Below are 12,292 nucleotides of genomic sequence, written 5' to 3'. Positions count from 1 at the left end.
GTTAGGGCCTACTAACGGCTTCTGCCCCTCCCTGGTGTTGCCCTCAACTAAATAAAGCTGAGCTTCAACCTTCTGCTCCAAATTACCATTTTAAAAAATGCAATAGGCTTTTCCGGCCTACTAAAGGTGTCTGTCTGTGTGCCCCTGCCTGGTGTTGTCCTCAACTGAATAAAGCTGAGCTTCAACCTTCCGGCTCTCATTAATTGGTTTGTAAAAAACAAAATGGTGGTTAGGGCCTACTAACGGCTTCTGCCCCTCCCTGGTGTTGCCCTCAACTAAATAAAGCTGAGCTTCAACCTTCTGCTCCAAATTACCATTTTAAAAAATGCAATAGGCTTTTCCGGCCTACTAAAGGTGTCTGTCTGTGTGCCCCTGCCTGGTGTTGTCCTCAACTGAATAAAGCTGAGCTTCAACCTTCTGCTCCAAATTACCATTTTAAAAAATGCAATAGGCTTTTCCAGCCTACTAAAGGTGTCTGTCTGTGTGCCCCTGCCTGGTGTTGTCCTCAACTGAATAAAGCTGAGCTTCAACCTTCCGGCTCTCATTAATTGGTTTGTAAAAAACAAAATGGTGGTTAGGGCCTACTAACGGCTTCTGCCCCTCCCTGGTGTTGCCCTCAACTAAATAAAGCTGAGCTTCAACCTTCTGCTCCAAATTACCATTTTAAAAAATGCAATAGGCTTTTCCGGCCTACTAAAGGTGTCTGTCTGTGTGCCCCTGCCTGGTGTTGTCCTCAACTGAATAAAGCTGAGCTTCAACCTTCCGGCTCTCATTAAGTGGTTTTTAAAAAACAAAATGGTGGTTAGGGCCTACTAACGGCTTCTGCCCCTCCCTGGTGTTGCCCTCAACTAAATAAAGCTGAGCTTCAACCTTCTGCTCCAAATTACCATTTTAAAAAATGCAATAGGCTTTTCCGGCCTACTAAAGGTGTCTGTCTGTGTGCCCCTGCCTGGTGTTGTCCTCAACTGAACAAAGCTGAGCTTCCACATTCTGGCTTTCGCCCTATACTATCAGATATTAAACTGCATTTGGCCTACTAGTGTGGTTAGGCCCTTGAAACAGTGTCTGCTGCTCTTGGGTTTGCTACTCCACTGAACAAAGCAATGCCGCCTGTTTAGTCCTGTTACCAATTTTGAACTGCATTTAGCCTACTTTATTCTTTGACCCTATATCTGTTTCCTCCTCATCCTGCCCATTGCCCAGCCACTGCTAAATGAGTCTGCTGGTACATTGACCTAGACCACTACATTCCCCTTGTACTCTACACAGCCAGAATCTGACCCTGCTGAAAGTAAGGTTCCCCTTCCCGCATGTTATACCACCTTACACAGGGACAAAGAGGAAGGTGCAGATGAAAGTGCAGGTTCCTTCATCAGGTGGGGGGGCATACTCGTTGGCGACGTCACTGGCACAGGGCCCCTCAGAGTACGCAAAAGTGTCGCTGCTGGTGGGAGGCGCCCCCGCCATGCAAACACACCGCCGTACTTTGAGGGGCCCTGTGCCAGTGCCAATGCGAACGAGTGGGCCCCCCCCTGCTTGCTCAGGATCACAGCACTTGCAACGTTTAAATACTTACCTTTCCCTGCAACACCGCCGTGACGTAGTCCGCATTTCCTGGGCCCACGAAAAACTTGAGCCAGCCCTACTCCCCCCACAACTTTTGCCAAATGACCCCCAATTCCCTATGCCCAACTATTATTATACAGTTAATTAAGATTGGCAAGCTTCAGAAACAAGAATGGATGTTTTTGGCATTAAAATGGGCACTGTAGGTGTTTTCCTGGCCTCCACTCACTGCTGACTATGCTTCCCCATTGACTTGCATTGGGTTTCGTGTTTCGGTCGATCCCCGACTTTTAGCGATAATCGGCCGACTGCACTCGACTCGACTCTGGACAAAATCGGGTTTCCCAAAACCCTACTCGATCTTAAAAAAATGAAAGTCGCTCAACCCTAGTCTTGGCTTATACTCGAATCGGATTATACTCGAGTATATACGGTAAGTGCACATGGGTGTGGTTTATAACACACAGCCAGATCGTATTTTCTTCAAAGAGTTCAATTGTGGTTTATTTCTCCATAAACTCCAGTAGCACAAAACACAAACTAACATTGTTCAAAGCATGGCTCTGCTCCATCAGGTCTGTGACCATAAACAGTTGGTAGAGAACAATAATCAGGCTCGCTCTGGAGCCAATCACACAGTCACGCCTCTATCTCTCCAGTCACCGGGTGACTGCACAGTTCAGTAACTGTCCATTATCAAGGCCCATAGTCCTTTATCAAGGCACGTAGTCCTCTATCAAGGCACATAGCCCTTTCCCCATAACCGGGGTTACCTCTCAGGAGCTCCTGATCCACAGCCTCACTCCTTCTCAGTCCAAGGTCCTCACCACAGGTGACCTGTCTGCGTGCTATTCACGATGTCCATCCCCTGCTGGGACCGTCCAACACCCAGGCCACCAGTACCAGAGTCCCATTAGCAAATAGCTCCAATTTTAAATGTAGGATAGTTTTTTTTTGCTGTCTCTTTGCTCATGTGCAGGCATTACAGGACCTTAGGTATCCATGGTTATGTCCACTGATAAATAGACAAGTAGTTATCTAGTTGCTAGTGGTCATAATTATGGATACCTAAGGTCTTGCAATGCGTTCACATGAGGAAAGAGACATAGCGAGTTAAAAAAAAAAAAACTATACTACTTTTCTAACTGGAGATATTTGATAACATTATTTTTATTACATCTACTACATACTGAGATAGGATCTTGGAGATGGGAATATCCCTTTAAGGTAAAGTTCTTCAATATAGGAGATTTAATAACATGAATGCTCTTATAGCAGAACATTAACTACAATGGAGTAAATTACTTGGAAACAACACTCTGCGACATCGGCACGTTTGTAATCTTCTACATTGGGAAAGAGCTGGAGTAAAAAACAAAGGATTGCAGCAAATAATTACATCTGTATTATGGAGACTAAAAAGAAATAAAGGAATATTTAAATATTCTATTCTCCTCGGATTCTCCAAAACAGGAATCACTTTGTATCTCAAGCTTACTCCTGACAGTCACATGAATCTTGTCATTTTCAACTCATGCATGTAACACGTTTTAAGAAGAAATACTGCGAAAAGTAGTTATTTGATACATCCTAAATACATAAGTAGGATCATATTGGTGACCTTTGGGATCTCTGTTACCAGAAACCAAACATTCCAGGTACAACATCAACAATTTAAATGAATCTTTTGTTAATGAAACATGGCATACATGTAATGTACATCACAGAATGTCTTTAATTAAGTCACCATGGCATACATGTACATCACAAGGCTCTCACAGACTAAGAAGATGTGCAGCAGAAACATCCCCGGAGCCTGACCGTGATTTCCTGCTGATGTCCCATTGTGAAACCCTGAGTCAGAAACCTCTGAAAAAGTGGTCCTCCACACGTGTATGTGCTTAGACAGATGGCAGATCAACCTATGTCACACCATAAGTGATCCAAAACCATCTGATGTTTGAGGGTGGAAGGAAACCATGCTATGGAAGCTAGAAGGCTAACAATAACCTCCAGGCCTACAAACAACAGAAGCTTGTTAGGTTTTTCCACAAAAATCTTGGCAGTCGACAATTATTTTTGTTGTCACTTTGCCTTAATAACAAATGGTCAAAACTTAAATAGGATGCATGAGTACCGCAGCCTTGACAAGTAGTATGAGTGCATGAAATGTAAGTCTCCCCACATCCGATTTAAGGATGTTTGTAAAGATAAATAAAAGTTAGGAAATATAGAGAGTGCCGCAGCGGCTGGTCATCCAGAAACATCTACGTGCCAAGTGGATTTAAAATGACAGTTATGTCTGAATTTGGGAGGGAGAGAAGATATTGGAGAGATTTATCGAAGATAAATGAAAATTACCTAAATGTTAGGAGAACATCATGGCAAATTGATGAGCAAAAATTAATTTAAAAAAATGGAGAAATGGGAATGTACTATGGATGAACTAATAAATGTGAGTGGAATCGAATTCTACAAAAATTTCACAAAAATGTCACATTCACCAAAATGCGGATTTTTTGTCATTAGTTTCTGCGAGGACAGTCGTTATTCTGAACCATAAAAGACCATCAGAATGTAAACAAAAAAATCCTTATACTCACCTTGCCAATCATTTTTCCATCCCCTCTGCTCGTTATCTTCAAAAGTCTGGTTCTCATCACATCTTCAGATTGCCGCCGCTCGCGTTAAATTTCCCAGGCGTCTGATGCTGGGGTGGAGCTTCTGGGTTTAATTCAGTTGGGTTCTGCCCATGAGCAAGGTCATTTTTCCCTATACTTTGACACACACTTGTGCAGAACCCTCACGCCTGGACCTCATGAGACCCAGAAGTCCGGGCCCAGCATGAGAGGCCAGTGGAATTCAACAAGAGCGGCAGCACTACTAAAATGGACCAGACAGATGATGACGAACAGCAGAAGGGCCAAAGAGGTGAGAGGTGAGTATACGTCTAAGTATTTTTCTTACTTTTTACATATTATGTTTATTGAAAATGATACGTTGCACTAAATTCACAGAGAATAACTTCTCCGATAATCACATTTCCTGGGAAATTTCATAAGAAAATGCAAATTCGAATTTGGCCTGATCAGCTCATCTCCAGAAGGTACATATGTAGCAAAGTTTTACACAGATGACACAGCAATGCGATATCACGGCACAGTTAAGTGTAATTTCACACTTGACTTGATATCAGTCAAAGGCTTGTGAAATTATATCTTAATCCTCTTAAAGGGAATTTGTCACTAGGTTTGTGCCAGCTAATTTGACATCAGTATAATGTACAGACAAAGCGATGTGTCACGTACTAGGCTGCTTACTGTAGTTTTGATAAATTTACTGTTTTAACTGCAAAAGATGAATCCCTAGGGAACTAGTGAACCTGCTGCCTGTAGTCCTCCACATTCATGAACAGAATTATTTTCTATAACCTTAAAAACTGCTATAAAGTAAGTAGAGAAGACAGAATGTAATTTAAAAATAACCTGTACTATAAGAGGAATGAGGGAGAAAGAGGAAAGATATTTCAATCATAAAGCTTCCATAACTAATTTTTCACAAAATAGTTATAGGGTGAAGAATTTGCAATGTCATGTTCTTAAGAGTAATCAGGGTTATTCGCATAAGCCTGGAGTGGCATACTGAAGATCACAAACTAATAAAGGTTGGCTTGTGACAAATTGTGTTAGGGAACAGCTAAATAAATTATCAAATAATGCACTGAGGTTTGTTTTTACCTGAAAGCATTACACAATGTGTAAAATCTTAAAGGGAACCTGTCACCACGTTTTTGGAAGATGGGATAAAAATAGCGTTAAATAGGGGCAGAGGTGGGCGTTACATTAGTGTGTTTGTTATGCGGCTCTGCTGGCCGCGGCTTCAGGAAAATGGCCGCCGCGATATCCATCTGCGCACGCGCGGCATCCCGCGGCCATTTTCCTGAAGCCGCGGCCAGCAGAGCGCCGCTTCTGCGCACGCGCGGCCAAAGGAAGATGGCCGCGCCCACCGATCACCAATGAAAACGAACAGCGCGCTCTTTTAAATCCCCTGGCAGAGGATTCCGGACTTTGGGCATGCGCACACCACTACGCCACCAACGGAAAACTACGCAAAATCTGGGGGAAGACAAGACGCCCTTTTGACCAGACCAGCCTGATTGACAGGCGAAAACGGAGACTTTGCAAACGTATTTCGGCAACTTAGGTGGGTAATAAACGCATAACAAACACACTAATGTAACGCCCACCTCTGCCCCTATTTAACGCTATTTTTATCCCATCTTCCAAAAACGTGGTGACAGGTTCCCTTTAATACTAGACAAACAAATATTTTACCACCAATGCAAATAGGGGTTAAGCATATGAGATTAAAGAGTTGATCAATTTGAAAAGTGGTAATGTGGTCTCCGTAGTGGAATGTACCTCCAAACTAAAGACTAAGTCTTGTACATGTGACCTGAGGGCAGTAAGTGCATTGTGGTGGCATTGGGACTTACCTCCCAAACCATAGGTAGTGACAACATTGAGCTTCTTAGGTGTGTACACTGGTTGCAGTACCTGTTTTGTTCAATCTGTAGCCTCAGAGTGGGGTGAAAATAAGATTTAGCTGTAGAGTGGTGTGGACCCCACACGACTGAAGGCCTTATACTGTACGTGACAGATTGGTGGTGTCAACTACTTGAACAACTTCTTCTCATTCCCCATGCTTGGCCCCGATAAAATAAAAAAGCTTATACTCACCTCCCATGCTGGCACCGTTCCCACGGAGTCGACACTCGCTCTCTACGGGGCTTTTATGTGGTTGTTGTGACTTTTGATCCTGTCCTTACCTTCTGTCTAATTAAACATGAAGAAGAAGTCAGAGATCTGCTGAAGCCCACACTTCCTCTTCATGTTCAATTAGTATGAAGGCGGGTACAGTGACGCTAGCGCTGATTGGACACCGGGGGTCATGTGTCCCAACAACAGCATGGGAGCTTCAGGAGAGTGAGTACTGAACATGGTAAGTGAGTATAAGCTTTTTTATTTTGTCAGGACCAAGTGTGGGGTACGAGAATATGATGTCCTAGTAGTGGACAACCCTTTTAAGAAGATGTTAATTAAATATTTGCCAGAAATTTATCTGATTTTCAGTAAAATCAATCTATCTAGATCACAAATCACATTCAGTAGTGGACAAAAAAATTACAGAATGAATTAGCTCGCAGCAAATTGAAACCACTCAACACTGGTAAAAATCTGAATAATTTATCCTTATTTCCATGATTAAAGGGGATGCAATAAAATTAAGTGCTTTTGTTGTAATGTGATTGTGCATGGTAGAAAGGAATTTTATTTGTCTATTACAAAGAAGCCCTTTTCTATCAAACAAGTTTTAAATTGTGCCACAAATTATGCAATATATCTCCTCGAGTGTGGCTGCACTTTGCAATATACAGGAAGAACAATGCAGAAGATCAGGAAACGCTCGAATAAACATCGACCTAATAAGCACAAAGGGATTCAGAGACACCGTACATCCAGACACTCTGTTTAGAACATAACAAGGCCCTACAAGTATAATCTTACATTTCTAGAACAAATCCCAGAATACGTTCCATGTCACTTTAGAAAACCAGGAATCCTTCTAGTTATTTAAGGTGTGCACATTAATACTGGAGGGTTCAAATGAATGTGTTAATAGAATGCTGTAATTTACTATCTGATCTTTAGTGTCTCTATCCACATTCTCGTTTGTATCGTTTTCTCTTCCCCTTATTCCAAGAGCCAAAACTTTTGTTACTTTTCCATCGACATAGTCATGTCAGGGCTTTTTTTTTTTTTTTTTTACCAGGGACGAGTTGCACTTTTAAAAGACACAATCAATTTTATCATGTAAAGCAGGAAGAAAATTCCAAGTGCTGCAAAATCTTGAAAAAAGCACAATTCTGCAATTGTTTTTCACATTTTTTTTTTACCTACAGCGTTCATTTTATGACAAAAATGACCTGCCATTACTAGGGTTGAGCGAAACGGGTCGATCATTTTCAAAAGTCGCCGACTTTTGGCTAAGTCGGCGTCTCATGAAACCCGATCCGACCCCTGTGCTTGTCGGCCATGCGGTACGCGACTTTCGCGCCAAAGTCGCGTTTCAATGACGCGAAAAGCGCCATTTCTCAGCCAATGAAGGTGAACGCAGAGTGTGGGCAGCGTGATGACATAGATCCTGGTCCCCACCATCTTAGAGAAGGGCATTGCAGTGATTGGCTTGCTGTCTGCGGCGTCACAGGGGCTATAAAGGGGCGTTCCCGCCGACCGCCATCTTACTGCTGCTGATCTGAGCTTAGGGACAGGTTGCTGCCGCTTCGTCAGAAGCAGGGAGAGCGTTAGGCAGGGTCCACTAACCACCAAACCGCTTGTGCTGCAGCGATTTCCACTGTCCAACACCACCTTCGGTGTGCAGGGACTGTGGAAGCTATTTTTTTTTTTTTTTCCCCTCAGCGCTGTAGCTCATTGGGCTGCCCTAGAAGGCTCCGTGATAGCTGTATTGCTGTGTGTACGCCACTGTGGAAACCAACTGCTTTTTTCAAAGCACATATCCTCTTGTTCCTTCCTTTCTGCACAGCTATCTTTTTTGTTTGTCCACACTTTTTATTTAATTTGTGCATCAGTCCACTCCTATTGCTGCCTGCCATACCTGGCTTACATTACTGCAGGGAGATAGTAATTGTAGGACAGTTTTTTTTTTTTTTTTTTTTGTGGGAGATTAAGATTGGCATTTCTGCTACAGTGCCATCCCTGTGTGTGCCATCTCTCACTGAGTGGGCCATAGAAAGCCTATTTATTTTTTCCGTGATTTGTGTTCTAAAATCTACCTCAACACAAAAACACTACATCAATCAGTGGGAGAAAAATATTGGCCTCAGTCAGGGCTTGTGTGCCACTGCTGTGTGTGCTATCTCTCATTCAGTGGGCTATAGCAAGCCTATTTTTTTTTTTTTTTTTTAATATTATTTGGTTTCTAAAGTCTCCCTGAAAAAAAAAAAAAACCTAAAAAAACAGTGGGAGAGTAATATTGCCCTTTCAGCTTGTGTGCCAGTCTTGACTCCTGGGTGTGCCACCTCTCTCCCTCTCATTCAGTGGGCCATAGAAAGCCTATTTATTTTTTTTAAAAAATATTATTGGGTTTCTAAAGTCTCCCTGAAAAAACAAAAAATACATAAAAAAACAGTGGGAGAGTAATATTGCCCTTTCAGCTTGTGTGCCAGTCTTGACTCCTGGGTGTGCCACCTCTCTCCCTTTCATTCAGTGGGCCATAGAAAGCCTATTTATTTTTTCCGTGATTTGTGTTCTAAATTCTACCTCAACACAAAAACACTACATCAATCAGTGGGAGAAAAATATTGGCCTCAGTCAGGGCTTGTGTGCCACTGCTGTGTGTGCTATCTCTCATTCAGTGGGCTATAGCAAGCCTATTTTTTTTTTTTTTTTTTTTTTTTTTAATATTATTTGGTTTCTAAAGTCTCCCTGAAAAAAAAAAAAAAACCTAAAAAAACAGTGGGAGAGTAATATTGCCCTTTCAGCTTGTGTGCCAGTCTTGACTCCTGGGTGTGCCACCTCTCTCCCTCTCATTCAGTGGGCCATAGAAAGCCTATTTATTTTTTTTTTTTAATATTATTTGGTTTCTAATTCTCCCTGAAAAAAAAAAAAAAACCTAAAAAAACAGTGGGAGAATAATATTGCCCTTTCAGCTTGTGTGCCAGTCTTGACTCCTGGGTGTGCCACCTCTCTCCCTCTCATTCAGCGGGCCATAGAAAGCCTATTTATTTTTTTTTAAAAATATTATTGGGTTTCTAAAGTCTCCCTGAAAAAACAAAAAATACATAAAAAAACAGTGGGAGAGTAATATTGCCCTTTCAGCTTGTGTGCCAGTCTTGACTCCTGGGTGTGCCACCTCTCTCCCTTTCATTCAGTGGGCCATAGAAAGCCTATTTATTTTTTTTTTTAAATATTATTGGGTTTCTAAAGTCTCCCTGAAAAAAAAAAAAAAACCTAAAAAAACAGTGGGAGAGTAATATTGCCCTTTCAGCTTGTGTGCCAGTCTTGACTCCTGGGTGTGCCACCTCTCTCCCTCTCATTCAGTGGGCCATAGAAAGCCTATTTATTTTTTTTTTAAAATATTATTGGGTTTCTAAAGTCTCCCTGAAAAAAAAAAAAAAAACCTAAAAAAACAGTGGGAGAGTAATATTGCCCTTTCAGCTTGTGTGCCAGTCTTGACTCCTGGGTGTGCCACCTCTCTCCCTCTCATTCAGTGGGCCATAGAAAGCCTATTTATTTTTTTTTTTAAATATTATTGGGTTTCTAAAGTCTCCCTGAAAAAACAAAAAATACATAAAAAAACAGTGGGAGAGTAATATTGCCCTTTCAGCTTGTGTGCCAGTCTTGACTCCTGGGTGTGCCACCTCTCTCCCTTTCATTCAGTGGGCCATAGAAAGCCTATTTATTTTTTCCGTGATTTGTGTTCTAAATTCTACCTCAACACAAAAACACTACATCAATCAGTGGGAGAAAAATATTGGCCTCAGTCAGGGCTTGTGTGCCACTGCTGTGTGTGCTATCTCTCATTCAGTGGGCTATAGCAAGCCTATTTTTTTTTTTTTTTTTTATATTATTTGGCTTCTAAAGTCTCCCTGAAAAAAAAAAAAAAACCTAAAAAAACAGTGGGAGAGTAATATTGCCCTTTCAGCTTGTGTGCCAGTCTTGACTCCTGGGTGTGCCACCTCTCTCCCTCTCATTCAGTGGGCCATAGAAAGCCTATTTATTTTTTTTTTTAAATATTATTGGGTTTCTAAAGTCTCCCTGAAAAAACAAAAAATACATAAAAAAACAGTGGGAGAGTAATATTGCCCTTTCAGCTTGTGTGCCAGTCTTGACTCCTGGGTGTGCCACCTCTCTCCCTTTCATTCAGTGGGCCATAGAAAGCCTATTTATTTTTTCCGTGATTTGTGTTCTAAATTCTACCTCAACACAAAAACACTACATCAATCAGTGGGAGAAAAATATTGGCCTCAGTCAGGGCTTGTGTGCCACTGCTGTGTGTGCTATCTCTCATTCAGTGGGCTATAGCAAGCCTATTTTTTTTTTTTTTTTTTATATTATTTGGTTTCTAAAGTCTCCCTGAAAAAAAAAAAAAACCTAAAAAAACAGTGGGAGAGTAATATTGCCCTTTCAGCTTGTGTGCCAGTCTTGACTCCTGGGTGTGCCACCTCTCTCCCTCTCATTCAGTGGGCCATAGAAAGCCTATTTATTTATTTTTTTAAATATTATTGGGTTTCTAAAGTCTCCCTGAAAAAACAAAAAATACATAAAAAAACAGTGGGAGAGTAATATTGCCCTTTCAGCTTGTGTGCCAGTCTTGACTCCTGGGTGTGCCACCTCTCTCCCTCTCATTCAGTGGGCCATAGAAAGCCTATTTATTTTTTTTTTTTAATATTATTTGGTTTCTAATTCTCCCTGAAAAAAAAAAAAAAACCTAAAAAAACAGTGGGAGAATAATATTGCCCTTTCAGCTTGTGTGCCAGTCTTGACTCCTGGGTGTGCCACCTCTCTCCCTCTCATTCAGCGGGCCATAGAAAGCCTATTTATTTTTTTTTAAAAATATTATTGGGTTTCTAAAGTCTCCCTGAAAAAACAAAAAATACATAAAAAAACAGTGGGAGAGTAATATTGCCCTTTCAGCTTGTGTGCCAGTCTTGACTCCTGGGTGTGCCACCTCTCTCCCTCTCATTCAGTGGGCCATAGAAAGCCTATTTATTTTTTTTTTAAAATATTATTGGGTTTCTAAAGTCTCCCTGAAAAAACAAAAAATACATAAAAAAACAGTGGGAGAGTAATATTGCCCTCTCAGCTTGTGTGCCAGTCTTGACTCCTGGGTGTGCCACCTCTCTCTCTCTAATTGTGGGCCATAGAAAGCCTTTTTTTTTTTTTTTTTTAATATTATTTGGTTTCTAAAGTCTCCCTGAGAAAAAAAAAAAAATAAATTAGGTGGGAGATTAATATTGACATTAGTGCTTGAGTGACAGTCCTGCGTGTGTGTCATCTCTGTGATTTTGTGCCACAGAAAACAGAGTGTGTAACATTGTGCCTGATTTTCCTTGTGGTCTCACCAACCTGTTAAGGGATATTGAAATCATACTGAAGTTATAGCTCACCGTGTAAGTTGTTTGACAGCAACAAATAAAGTTACTTTGGTTAAGATTTTAAAACAATGAGGAAGTCTGGTGCAAGAGGTCGTCGTGGGCGTTCATTGTCAGCTGGTAATGATGGTAGTGGTAGAGGAGCATCAGGTGGTCGTGGGGATAAAAATATTCCACCTAAGTCTGGAGCTGTGGAGCCAGTTTCGTCGTCAGGCTACACAAGGCCTCGAACGCTCTCTTTTCTGGGAGTAGGAAAACCGCTTTTAAAGGCGGAGCAGCAACAGCAAGTTTTGGCTTACATTGCAGACTCAGCCTCTAGCTCTTTTGCCTCCTCTTCCGAAACTGGTAAATGTAAAAGCAGCGCGTCGCTTGTGGATGTTCACGGTCAGGGACAAGTCGCTTCCTTGTCCTCCTCAGCAAAAACTACAACAAGAGAGAAGGATGCAGCAGGCGACACAACGGGTCACTCCATGGAGCTCTTTACACATACCGTCCCTGGCTTAGAAAGTGAAACATTTAACAGGCCATGCCCATTACAAGTATATTCTGACA

This window comes from Ranitomeya variabilis, chromosome 2, assembly GCF_051348905.1.
Source record: "Ranitomeya variabilis isolate aRanVar5 chromosome 2, aRanVar5.hap1, whole genome shotgun sequence".
Classification (NCBI taxonomy): Eukaryota; Metazoa; Chordata; class Amphibia; order Anura; family Dendrobatidae; genus Ranitomeya; species Ranitomeya variabilis.
The sequence above is the reverse complement of the archived record's forward strand: the minus strand, read 5'-3'. Positions refer to the sequence as shown.